Consider the following 14,579-nt stretch of genomic DNA (forward strand, 5'->3'; position numbering starts at 1 on the left):
TAGAGAGCAAAAGAGAGGGGGGAGAGAGCAAAAGAGAGGGAGTGAGAGAGCAAAAGAGAGGAGGGAGTGAGAGAGCAAAAGAGGGGGGAGAGAGAGCAAAAGAGAGGGGGGAGAGAGATAGAAAAAGAGAGGGGGGAGAGAGTAAAAGAGAGGGGAGAGAGAGAGGGAGGATAGAGAGATATCAAGGGGTGGGACCGCTGTACTGCAAAAAATGGCCCGTGTAAACGGTCTTTAGGACTTGTGTATATATAGATAATATATATATATATATATATATATATATATATATATATACACACACCACTTGTCATTGGCTCACCCCATGTGTTCAGTTAGAAACCAGCAGTGTGTAGTATCTTCTACCTAAATCATGAATGAAAAATGTTTGTGTTTCAGGTCCCTTTAATGATACTATACCATCCGCTTATACTTCAGTGCATCACTAGCAGTGACATGCAGTCACTAGAGGCAGGGCTTCACCTCTCATATGGGCAAAATATATTTTTTTTTTATCGGTTTTAAATTTTTTTTAAAAAATATTGCAATCCCCCCCCCCCCCCCCCCAGCATTTTTTTTTCTTCACAGCTACATGTTGTGCAATGTAGAGGCACAGGCAGGTTTGCTGGCTGCTGCCCTCCATTACACAACATGCTGCGCCACCTACGGGATGAAAGTGGTTAGGCCTCATTGGGGCTGACCCAATCCAGGTGAGAGGCATCAGTCAGGGGAACTTAGGGTTGAGGCTGGATGTTAAATCATATAAAACAAAACAAAACTACTTTCATTTATTTTGTTGCTGCCCTGTGCAGCTGCCAGCTTTGCTTCAGTGAAAGAGAGTTCTGTACTTCCCCTCCAAGTGCAGTGGAATGTGCCACTGTCACTTCCTTACAGAGCAGGAAGAGATGCAGTGATCAGTGTTTTAGCCACATTTTATTTACTGTATATAAGTAAGTGCAGCAACCTTAAATTTTGCTGAAAGGGATTCTGTTAGTGAAAATGATAATTTAATGAATGTGGTTTAGTGTTAGTTTACTCTTTTACAGCAGTTTAAGGTTCGGTTTTGTATTTTGTTTACTCAAACTTTACACCCACTACCTAAGCAGCTTGCCTCTGTACTGCACTAGATATAACCTCTGTACTGCACACTAGTTTATAGTCTCATCACTCTGAACTTATGAACTCTCTGTAGCTCTGCAACTGTGTTTTCTCACAACATTATCTTACTATTGTGCTCTTTGTATGGATGAGTTGTTATTTGACCAGAGTAAGCTAGACCAATAGCATGGTAATGTAAAATGAAACCAAGCAGTTTAGAATGAGTTATAGCAAATATTCCCCATGTCTCCTGTAGCTATAGTATTTCATTTAAACCAGTGATTCCTTAGGTGTATGTTGGACAACAAATAATAATTTATTAATGCTCCCATTCATATGTGATGTTCTGTTTCAGACATTTAAAATAGATTGTAGACTCTTAGCATTTGATAGTCACTTAAAATATTACTTAGAAATTCAGCGGTGTCTCCTTCATTTCAGTGTTCCCTCTCTCCCCACTTATGTGTTTCTCTCCTCCCTTTGTCTCACTCCCCCCCTTCTGTCACTCTCTCTCTCTCCCCTCTGTCTCTCTCTTTCTCATGTAACTATAGTATTTCATTTAGACCAGTGATTTCTTAGGTGTATGTTGGACAACAAATAATAATTTATTAATGCTCCCATTCATGTGTGTTGTTCTGTTTCAGATATTAAAAATAGATTGTATACTATTAGTATTTGATAGTCACTTAAAATATTACTTAAAAATTCAGTGGTGTCTTTCTCGTTAACCCTCTGTGTCTCTATTTCTCTCTCTCTCCCCCTGTCTCTCTCTCCCTCTCTCCCCGTCTCTCTCTCCTTCTCCCCCCGAGTACTTTTCTGTGTTTCTGTCTACCTTTTATTTATTTAATTAATGAATTGGTAGTGCCATCTGATAGTGTGGCTTTATTTAAAGGGGTGGGGTCAAGCGCCCCACCATCTTTAAATTTCACCAGCCGCCACTGGATCAAGACATTTTTATATTTACTGAATAATGAAAGAATCTATAAGCATAATTTGCAGCATTAAAGTAAAAAGTATGTTTTAAACATATTTTAATGGGCATGGATTTCTAGATCTCATAATCAGAGCAAGCATTTTGTTATCTGGCAAGAGTTTCTGTTACAATCCTTTAGACTAAAATCAGATGTTTACTAAGTTGACCAGTTTTCCAAGACATCATTTAAAGGGACATGAAACCCATATGTTTTCTTTCATGATTTAGAAAGAGCATGCAAATTTAAATAGCTTTTCAATTTAAATCTAATATCAAATTTCTGTGTCAGAGTAAAATGCTTATTTGGGCTCTAGGTATTTATCTGAACCCTGGGAAATGATAAATTAATTTTATGCAATTTGTTTCCTCCAATGATAGCACTTAAAGCAATCTTGTTAGTTCTGATGGTTCTGTCTTCTAAAAAAAAAAAAAAAAAAATTTAAAGGGATAGGAAACCCAACTTTTTCTTTCAAGATATAGATCATGAAATTTTAAGTAACTTTCTAATTTTACTTTTATTATCATTTTTCTTCATTCTCTTTTTATCTTTTGATAAAAAGCAGGCTTATCTATATGGCAATAAAAAACATGGTGGGGGAAGGGTATATGAGGTGGGAGGGGCAGAGGAGGTAGGTAGGTGGAGAAAACAGGGGGTGGGAGGCCCTGTCACACTTTTTGCCAGAGGCCTTGGTTGGTCTCAGTCTGCCCCTGTATATACATTTATACAAACTAATGTTATTGTCATAAAGGGCTTTGTCAGCTGTAAAACACAAAGACCTAAATTCCATTGAGGAGGTAAATTGTGAAAACTATGTGATAAAACATTTATCGCCATTAAAGTCTATGGAGAATTTTTATGACACCAGCAGTTTCCAAACTTTACCACCGCAATGAAAACCCAGCCAAAGTATGATCTGTTGTAACCATATAGAAAAAGAACTTAAATCTATGCTTAAAGGGACAGTCTACTCCAGAATGTTTATATTTTTAAAAAGATAGATAATCCCTTTATAACCCATTCCCCAGTTTTGCATAACCAACACTGTTATATTACTACACTTTTTACCTCTGTGATTACCTTGTATCTAAGCTTCTGCAGACTGCTCCTTATCTCAGTTATATTAATATACTTTTTACCTCTGTGATTACCTTGTATCTAAGCCTCTGCAGACTGCTCCTTATCTCAGTTATGTTAATATACTTTTTACCTCTGTGATTACCTTGTATCTAAGCCTCTGCAGACTGCCCCTTATCTCAGTTATATTAATATACTTTTTACCTCTGTGATTACCTTGTATCTAAGCCTCTGCAGACTGTTCCTTATCTCAGTTATATTAATACACATTTTACCTCTGTGATTACCTTGTATCTAAGCCTTTGCAGACTGCCCCCATATCTCAGATCTTTTGACAGACTTGTATTTTACCCAATCAGTGCTAACTCAAAACTCCACAGGAGTGAGCACGTTATCTAAATATCACACATGAACCAGCAGTGTCTTGCTGTAAAAATCTATAAAATGCACTAATAGATAAAAGATAAGAGGCACGAAATTAGCATATAAGCCTATCTAGGTCTAGCTTTCAACAAAGAATACCAATAGAACAAATCATATTTGATGATAAAAGTAAATTTGAAAGTTGTAAAAAAACAAATTATGCTTACCTGATAATTTCATTTCCATCTGTGGGAGGAGAGTCCACGGCTTCATTCATTACTTGTGGGAAATAAGAACCTGGCCACCAGGAGGAGGCAAAGGCTTAAATACCTCCCCCACTCCCCTCATTCCCCAGTCATTCTGCCAAGGGAACAAGGAACAGTAGGAGAAATATTAGGGTATAAATGGTGCCAGAAGAACAACATCAAATTTAGGTCCACCCACCAGAGAATGGGCGGGAGCAGTGGACTCTCCTCCAACAGATGGAAATGAAATTATCAGGTAAGCATAATTTATGTTTTCTATATTAATGGAAGGAGAATCCACTGCTTCATTTATTACTTGTGGGAAACAAATACACAAGCTCTAAAGTACACTGAATGAAAAAAACAGGAGGGTAAAAGGAAGTGGACCCTATACTGAGGGCACCACAGTCTGCAAAACCTGTCTCCCAAAAACTACCTAAACAGAAGCAAAAACATAAAATTTGTAGAATTTAGTAAAAGTATGTAAGGAGGACCAAGTAGCCGCCTTACAAATCTGCTCCATAGAGGCCTCATTTTTAAAGACCTAAGAAGAGGCCACAGTCCTAGTTGAGTGAGCCGTAATCCTCTAAGGAGGCTGATGTCCCGCTGTCTTATAGGCCAAGAGAATCAAGCTCCTCAACCAGAAGGATAGGGAAGTAGAAGAGGCCCTCTGCCCCCTACGCTTCCCTGAATACACAACAAATAAGGATGAAGTCTGTCTGAAATCTTTCGTGGCCTGAAGATAGAACTTTAAGGCCCGAACCACATCCAAATTATAAAGCAAACTTTCCTTTTAAGAAGAAGGGTGAGGACACAAGGAAGGAACTACTATTTCCTGATTAATGTTACAAATTGACACCACCTTGGTAAAAAATCCCAAACCAGTGCGAAGAACAGCCTTATCGGCATGAAAAACCAGGTAAGGAGGCTCACATTGCAAGGCTGCCAGCTCAGAGACTCTGCGTGCCGATGCGATATCCAGTAAGAATAGAACCTTCCATGAAAGAATCTTAATGTCAAGCGAGTGCATAGACTAAAACAGAGGCCTCTGCAAAACCTTAAGTATCAAGTTTAAGCTCCAAGGGGGAGCAGAACTTCTAAAGACAGGTCTGATTCCAGACAGAGCCTGAACAAAGAACTGAATATCAGGAAGCTCTACCAGCTACTTGTGCAACAGTACCGATAAAGCCAAAATCTGTCCCTTTAGCAAACTGGCGGCAAGTCCCTTGTCCAACCCATCCTGGAGGAAGGACAAGATCCTGGATACCCTAACCTTGTGCCAGGGATATCCATGTTCCTCCCACCAGGACAAGTAGTTCCTCCACACCTTATGATAGATGCAACAAGTGACCGGTTTCCAGGCTTGAATGAGTGTATCAATCATTCTTTCAGAAAATCCTCTCTTGGCTAGGACTAAGCATTCAATCTCCATGCAGTCAGCCTCAGAGAATCAAGATTTTGATGCAGAAAAGGACCCTGAATCAACAGATCCCTGTGACAAGGTAACCTCCAAGGAGGAGACAATGACAGCCAAACCAGAACTGCAAACCCTATCCTCCACGGCCACGACGGAGCAATCAGATAGCCAAGGCTTGCTACTTCTTGATGTGGGCCACTACTTGAGGTAGAAGTGGTAACGGTGAAAAAATGTAGACTAGGTTGAACTCCCAAGGCATCGCTAAGGCATCTATCAGCTCCACCTGGGGATCCCTGGACCATGACCCGTATCTGGGAACTTCCCTCATGGCTAGGGAGCTTCTCGTTCCCCCCTGGTGGTTGACATAAGCCACTGAGGTAATGTTGTCCGACTGGAATCGGATGCATTGGGACGACCCCAAAAGGGGCCTGAGTGATCACCGTTCCATTGTCTCAAAATGCATAATTGAAGCAGTCCGAGATGGAACCTGGCGTATGGAATGACATCTATGCTGGATACCATGAGCCCAATCACCTCCATGCACCGGGCCACAGATGGCCTTGAGGAGGTTGTCAGGTAGTATTGCTTACCCACATGCACTCTCTCCAATTGTCAGGTACATTGCCACCTGCACTCTTTCATCACACACCACTCGTACATTACTGATATTAGGTGCTTTTCTGATATTAGGTGCTTTTCTAATATTAGGTGCTTTTCTGATATTATGTGCTTTACTGACATTATGCGGTGCTTCACTGACATAATGCGCGTCTCTGATATTATGTTTCACGGAATGCTTCTTATTTTTCTGGCACAATGCTCAGAACTAAGACACATGATCTATATACTGTGTATATCTTTTTTCTGTCACCACAAACGTACAGTTTCATTTTTTGTTCATTTTCCACAAACATGTTATGCAAAATATCAAATACCAAATAAGGCTATAATGTTATCTGCTATGCAAATAATATCTTGTTACGTATCGGATGCTGCGTACATCCATAAGCTATATAAGTTCCTGCCGTACCCATAATAAACGAGCAATTGCTAATGACAAACTGCCTAAGGTGTTATTTTCTGAGTGTTCCCGGAATTCCGAAGATCCCTGCTTTTGCCAAGACTCAGTATCCAAGAATTATCCCGGGATATTCCCTGTTCCTAACAATCTGGTGTCAGAACGTGGGATTGACCATGAGCCCCCGACTGGGTAAGTAATTTTGTCTATATATTGTGACTTAATTTTGTGCCCTGTAAGGGAGCCCATTAAGAATTAGTCTGTGGAGAAATATTCCAGTGACTTATACATAGAAGGGAAACTGGAGAAGTATCTCCAAAAATGGCTGGGTATAATGAAAACCTATCCCATCCCAACTCAACAACAATTTATATCTATTATCAAGAAAAAAAATTTTTGATACACTGATGCAGACAGGCAGATTACCCCTTGAATGGGCATAAACGTGTTATACCAGATAATTCCAGGGCATAGATCTCTTCGAGGGTGGGGACGCGAGGGAAAGGTTAGGATGTATGTAAAAGGGGTGTCGTGTTCCCTTTTTTTTTGTGTTGTTTTGTTGGGGTGAATGTGTTGAATTTAAAACTAAAAATCTGCCAACAATGGTCAAACAGCACTATAAAATTGGAGGTAAAAAAAAGAAAAGAGAATGCTCTACCTTGATAATGGGGTAAAGGTTTTTTTTTCTTTACTCTCTTCCGATATGATTTTGTATGATTTTACTTTAGCATAATGGGCTATAACTCATCTCTTTTCTGTGGTTGTAAATATTTAATTAACTTTTGCCTAGATAAATAATATAGTTTTTCTTTTTTCTTTCTCTCCTTACTTTTTTATATAAGTATATTTTACAACATAATATGCTACATTATTTGATATGTTCTGACTACCCTGTGTGGTGAGATAATTATGTGATTGTAATATTGCTTTGATTATGCCAAAATAATGCTGTGATAATATTGTTGGTTTATAAATAAATATTTAAAAAAAAAAAAAAGAATTAGTCTGTGGTAGACCTTGGGTGGGTAAAAGTGTCTGTGGGAGACCTCCAGAGTAAAGTGACAGTATAATTTGGCCCCCTGAAGTCTTGGTGAAATCAGTATCTTATTGCTGCTATTTGTGTTATATGTTTTTTTATTCTTCTCGTCTCATTGTTGCTGTTCTATTATAAGGACATATAGACACGGGTGCAAGACGCCCCATGTACCGTACTACATGGCGGTGATAGCCAGTGGTACCCGTGTCTTGTGTTCACTATCACCTATCGTTATTTGTGTTGTATATGTCTTGGAAGTTTTATTGCTGCTATCCTATTATAAGGACATAAGGACTTGGGTGCAAGACGCCCCATTCACTGTGTGGATGATAGCAAGTTGTATCCGAGTCCTGTGTCTGCTATTGTATGAGCTACTGGAGACAACGTGCAACTTTAGGTGTCACATTCGGTTCGTCCTATCTATCAGTTTTGTCGACTACAGTTAACCCTGTATGGTACAGCTGTTGCTTGTAATTGCCAGTGACATAGCTGCAACTTGTCTCCATTAGACGCTAAATCCTATTGACTCTGTGTGCAACAAATAATACTACTCGCCCAGTGAATCATGGGGACCAGTCAGTCTAAAAAGCAAATACCGGGAGAGACATGTAAAGAATATGTGGACAGACAGGAAGACTTAGGTTGGGTTATGGTGGACCCTTTTGTGGATAATCTTGCGGGGAGGACAGAATCATTAGACCCACATAATGCATTTCCAAGGAATGGAGATAACTGTACATTTCATAAAGACATGATAAAGGGTTTATGTTTAGGGGCTGAGAAAGCATTTCCATGGTATACGGGAGACCCCGATTGGGATATGAGGTACATGAATACGTCAGCCCGATATTGGTTAAAATATTGTGACGGATATAAATCCACCAGTGAAAAAAAAAAAAAAACAAATTAGACAAATCTAGACCCCCAATCTATTGTCCACATGTTCCAATGACTATGTCCACTGCCCCACCCCCGCCACCATACACAGGATTATATCCCAGTATGACTAAACATAAGGATGATGATATAATTGTGGCTTATACTATGACTAGAACAGCCCCCCTTAATCAAAATTTGCAAGGGGCTGAGGCACCTGAACCCGCAGACATTCAGGAAGAGCCTAAAAATGACCTAGACCCTGACCCCCAAGTATTAGCCCAAGTGACCGAAACACCAGAGTCTCTGGACGTATCTGTCCGTGATAGACCACCCCGACTAACACAACCTATACAGAGCTACAGTGACGTTAATTGGGGTGACCCCCGACAGGGTCTTGGTCCTAGTACCTCAACTACTATGCCATATTTAATTGCTGGGGACCAAATGATTATTAAACCCCTTACAGCAGGTGAACTAAGTGATATTACTAAGGACTGTCCCAACCCTTTGAGACAGTCTGCCGCCTGCATCCTTCACATTAAACGACATTTACAGGGAGCCATGTATACCCAGACTGACATTAGAATGATACTTGATAAATTGTACAATTATCATGAAAATTATGAATGGAATTGGTCTAACATTACTATGATTGACCAAAATGATGCCAGTACTTCGGTTAACTCATATGGTTTAGAAAATCCCGATACTAGAGCAACCATATGGCTCGAACTAGAACGAGAAATATTACGTTGTAGTAAGACCCGACAATCAATGAGTGCAGTTTTAGCATGTAAACAGAAGCCCAGTGAGTTAATTTTAGACTTTGTTAAGCAATCCTTTAAATGTTGGGCAGAGGAAGGAGGCTTATCCTCCGGGAATGAAATGGCCATAATAAAGAATCAGACTACGTAAGGATGTATGACCACTGCTGACAGCCTTTTGGTAAAACAACTTATACCCGACTAGCCAACAATGACCCCAAAACAATTATTATGAGCTATTGAATCCCGTCATGCTGCGGGATGTTTTGACAAAGGCGCATATGTCCAGTTTAATGACAATATATACCCACCACAACGTAACAGACAAGGTGGGCCAAAAGTAGTCAGGACAGACGTAACATTTGTTTTAATTGCGGAAGCACAGGACATTGGAAAAATGAATGTCCTCACCCGCCCCGTAAGGGCTGGGATAACCCCCACCCCATTGACAACAACAGGATCCAACAGGATAATCGACCACATCCCCCCCCCCCGACGTGACAATCAACCTCCACAACACAGAATACAATGGCCATAGGGAGGCCCAGAGGGAGGCACCCTGCTCCTACCCAAGGTTACATCACATTACTATTGAAAGCCCTATGTTACCCTTAACATAGAAGGCAACGAGTTACGATTCCTTGTGGATACAGGAGCAACTTGGTCCACTATAAAGGGTGAATCGTACGATGGACCCTTGCGGGAGTCTAGTCCCTCTGTGGGAATCACTGGTGTTCCCATTCCTACCTTCCGCACCCCACTCCTCAGAGTTCAAATACCGACTCTCCCGACACTCTGTCCCACTCGTTCCACGTCATCCATGGTGCCCCTGAAATCTCCTGGGTTGAGATTTGATGGGTAAACTGGGAATAATGATGACTATCTCCCGGAGTGGTGGTATGACTGTCGACTTTGACCTCAGTGAGTCAGGCAAATCGCCCCAGGACTCACTGTCGTCGGAGACGGCCCAGCTGGTCGATGAACTGCACCGATTCATCAACTATAACCTACCATCAACCATAAATTTCTCTTTGACCGCATTCCCCATACCCTATGGTCCACCGGCCCATATGACACGGGTACCATTGACTGTACCCCATAAAGGGCATCTTTGCATGAAGACTGCTCCCCAGTTTTCATCAAAAAATACCCTATTGGTGACGACAAACTGGAGGGCAAAGACCACATGATTAACACATTCCTAGAGAAGGGTATTCTCAAGTATACAGTCTCCGTACAACACTCCCATTAACCCCCTAAGCCGGCCGGTGGTTACCGTTTCATTCAAGACTTAAGGGCAGTGAATAAAATAATCATCCCTCTCCCTCCCCTAGTCCCAGACGTGACCGCACTACTCACGGCCATTCAACGCAATGCAGAATTCTTTTCTACCATTGATTTGGCTAATGCTTTCTTCTCTGTACCCATTCATGCGGACACACAACAGTTGTTTGCCTTTGTGTATAAAGGAGTCTAGATAATGTGGTCAAGATTGCCCCAAGGCTTCACGGACAGTCTGGCCGCATTCAACCTAGTCCTCAATACCATGCTCAAGGGCTGGACTAGCCCCTGTGGTTCCGTCCTTTTGCAATATGTCAATGACCTGTTATTGTGTAGCACTTCATAAATGGCAGGGCAACAGGACCTAGTGGACCTTTTGTTGTTCCTCACCCGAGAAGGGCTCAAAGTGTCTAAGCAGAAACTGCAAATCTGCCAGCCACAAGTTGAGTACTTAGGCTTTGTCGTGTCCAAAGGCAAATGAGAACTCAGGGCTAAAAAGGGTAAAAGCTCTCTCAAACCTGCCCAAGCCTGCCACCCCAAAGAAATGCTGGCCTTTCTTGGGATGATAAACTATTGTCGACAGTGGATATAAGACTGCTCCCACTACGACTCAATCCTATGCACCGTTTGCCACAATGACTCTGCCAGCCACAAGTTGAGTACTTAGGCTTTGTCGTGTCCAAAGGCAAATGAGAACTCAGGGCTAAAAAGGGTAAAAGCTCTCTCAAACCTGCCCAAGCCTGCCACCCCAAAGAAATGCTGGCCTTTCTTGGGATGATAAACTATTGTCGACAGTGGATACCAGACTGCTCCCACTACGACTCAATCCTATGCACCGTTTGCCACAATGACTCTGCACCCACAATGCATTGGACAGAGACTCTGACCCATGCATACAATGAACTTGCCAGGTCCATCACCATATCCCCTGCCCTCGGCCTCCCTGACTACACAAAACCTTTTCATTTGTACGCAAGGGAAAATTGTAAAACCATGGCAGCCGTTTGTGCCCAAGAGCATGGTAGTAATTCTTTCCGTCCCATAGCCTTCCTATCTAAAAAACTCCCCATGCCTTCATGCCTGCGATCCCTTGCGGCATGTGCCATGGCCGTTTAGATGTGCGAACCTATCACACTGGGACACCCCCTATCAGGTTCTGCACCTCCTTAATAACCTTCAGACGCAACACATGACCGCCCAAAGACTTAGTGGTTACGAAATACTGCTTACCAGTACCTCTGAGCTAACCATAAAGTACTGTGCAACCGATTCAGGCCCTGCATCCATCCTTAAGGCCCTGTTATCCTTTGATGTACCACGATCTGACCTCCCCCATCATGACTGTATTGCACTCATTCACATCAACACGACCAACCCGTCCTGACCTCCGGGACACTCCGCTCCCGGTGGTCCCTGATGTTTTTGTAGACGGGTCATGTAGCCGCCCAGACGACCACACGTACCTTTTAGGATATGCAGTGGTCCAACTCCCCGACATAATTCTTGAGTCCGGCCCTGTCATGCATAAATCCGCTCAGGCAGCTGAACTATACCGACTCTAGATATGCTTTTGGGGTGGTACATGATTTTGGCATGATATGGAAACAAAGAGGTTTCAAGTCCGCCGACGGTAAAGGTATTAGTCGCACCACTCTCATCACGGCCCTCTTACAAGCCATCCTCCTCCCAAAGGAAATAGCCATCATACACTGCCGTGCACACACTAACCTTAACAATCCCGTCGCTAGAGGTAATGCACTAGCTGACACAGTAGCCAAGCAAGCAGCCAGGGTATCCCCAATTCAAGACCATGTTTACCCCGTCCTCGTTGCACCATCCCTGGTCGACGATGTACTCACTTCCTCCCTCCAGCAATTTGCCACCACCTCCGATATCAAATATTGGGTCTCCTAGAAACTCGTATTAAACACCCAAGGGTTTTATTCGAAAGAGGGGAAAGGTGGGATGATTATTGGTATTCCTGAAGCTAGTGCACCCATTTTTATTTCCCAAGCCCACAGTGTCAGTCACCTGAGCATCCACAACACTCTAGCGTTAATCAAACCTTACTTCTGTATACAAAACCTACAGTTACATGTGCAATCTTACATTGATCATTGCATCACCTGTCTTCAAACCAAACACAACAACAAACCCACAAAACATGACCACCTAACACCACCAGCTGCACCCTTCACCAACCTGCAGATAGACTTCACACACATCCCTAAGACAGGAGCCAAACAGTTCTACCTATTGGTCATAGTTGACCAATTTTTTCGCTGGCCTGAAGCCTTCCCTACTACTAGGGAAGACACAAAAACAGTTGTTAAACACCTCTGCACTGACATCATTTCCCGATTTGGCTGTCCCCTGCAGATTAACTCAGACAATTGCCCTTCCTTTGTTAGCAAGGTATTACAGGAATTGGTATCTAGGAAAAATAATAAAATAATCCAAGAGCGCCAACTAGAGGCAAAGGAAGATTCTAACAGAAAAATAAATGACGGTCAAAAACATTTATTTAAACATATAGTAAAAAACATGGATCCATGTAACATATACTAAAATCAAATACAGTTAAAAAATACAATAATCAATAAGGTAAAAAATACAATAGTCAACAAATTAGTATCACCAATTGCGGGGATAAATAGAATAAGAGTCACATTAAATGATCTCTTAAGGAGAAAGAGTTCTGAAAAAAGTCCAAAGGAATAGTGATACAATTCCTAGGTATAAATGTCAAGTCCAGAAATCCAGTGAAAAATCCAGTGAAAAAAAGGGTCAGTGGTAAAAAAATCCAGTAAAAAAGTCTAATAAAATGGTCTATATAAAGAATCCAATGAAAAAAGTGTTATAATCCAAGTGTATATATATAAAAAAGTGTAATATGAACGGGGGATCCCCTAAAATTGGTGAAATGTGTAAAAGTGTGTGAAAAAATGGAAAAAATGGAAAAAAAAAGTAAAAAAAGTATATAAAAAAGTAAAATATATATATATGTGTATAAAATCCAATTTAAAGTCTTAATTAATAAATAAAATCCAAGTGAAACTTAGTGAATAAAAATAGTGGTTATTAGTGAATGATCCTCCTTATGAATGTCTCCATATGGGTGATAGTAATAGACTTTTGTGTGCTAGATGACTCTGCTTTGTCTTTTCAAGTAGTCTTGAGAAAGGCCTTTTATAGAGCATTATTTCATTATTTTTCACATGTTAAAACGTTATTGCACTATGTTATTTTTTTAAATTACAGGGATAACCGAAGTTTACATTGAAAAGACAAAGCAGAGTCATCTAGCACACAAAAGTCTATTACTATCACCCATATGGAGACATTCATAAGGAGGATCATTCACTAATAACCACTATTTTTATTCACTAAGTTTCACTTGGATTTTATTTATTAATTAAGACTTTAAATTGGATTTTATACACACATATATATATATATATATATATATTTTACTTTTTTATATACTTTTTTACTTTTTTTTTTTTTCTTCCATTTTTTCCATTTTTTTCAGACACTTTTACACATTTCACCAATTTTAGGGGATCCCCCGTTCATATTACACTTTTTTATATATATACACTTGGATTATAACACTTTTTTCATTGGATTCTTTATATACACCATTTTATTAGACTTTTTTACTGGATTTTTTACCACTGACCCTTTTTTTTCACTGGATTTTTCACTGGATTTCTGGACTTGACATTTATACCTAGGAATTGTATCACTATTCCTTTAGACTTTTTTCAGAACTCTTTCTCCTTAAGAGATCATTTAATGTGACTCTTATTCTATTTATCCCCGCAATTGGTGATACTAATTTGTTGACTATTGTATTTTTTACTGTATTGATTATTGTATTTCTTAACTGTATTTGATTTTAGTAAATGTTACATGGATCCATGTTTTTTACTATATGTTTAAATAAATGTTTTTCTGTTAGAATCTTCCTTTGCCTCTAGTTGGCGCTCTTCTTTTTCTGTAGTCTTATCAGGGTAAGCTAGATACCCTTTTATCCAGGAGCTGTGAGGAAGCAGGTTGAGCGCTGTCAGATTTTTTCTGTAAGGAATTGGTATCTCACCTACAGATAAAATGGAAGTTTCACATACCATATCACCCCCAGAGTTCAGGGGTGGTAGAAAGAATGAACCAGACCATTAAGGAAAAACTCCTTAAGGCCACGGGAGGGAATTGGGTCAAATGCCAGGATCATCTACCTGCAGTATTAGCTGAGGTACGGATGTCCCCAAGTAAAGCCACTCAGTTGTCCCCTTTTGAGATTTTTTAATGGGTCGACCGTTCCCCACCCCCTGGGCCAGGACCCCACGCATAGTCACTGGTGATTTAGATTTAATTAGAGAACGATATGTGCATGAATTGATCTCTGTTTTGAATGGCAACTATGGTGATGT

Source organism: Bombina bombina, chromosome 5 (genome assembly GCF_027579735.1).
Source record: "Bombina bombina isolate aBomBom1 chromosome 5, aBomBom1.pri, whole genome shotgun sequence".
Lineage (NCBI taxonomy): Eukaryota > Metazoa > Chordata > Amphibia > Anura > Bombinatoridae > Bombina > Bombina bombina.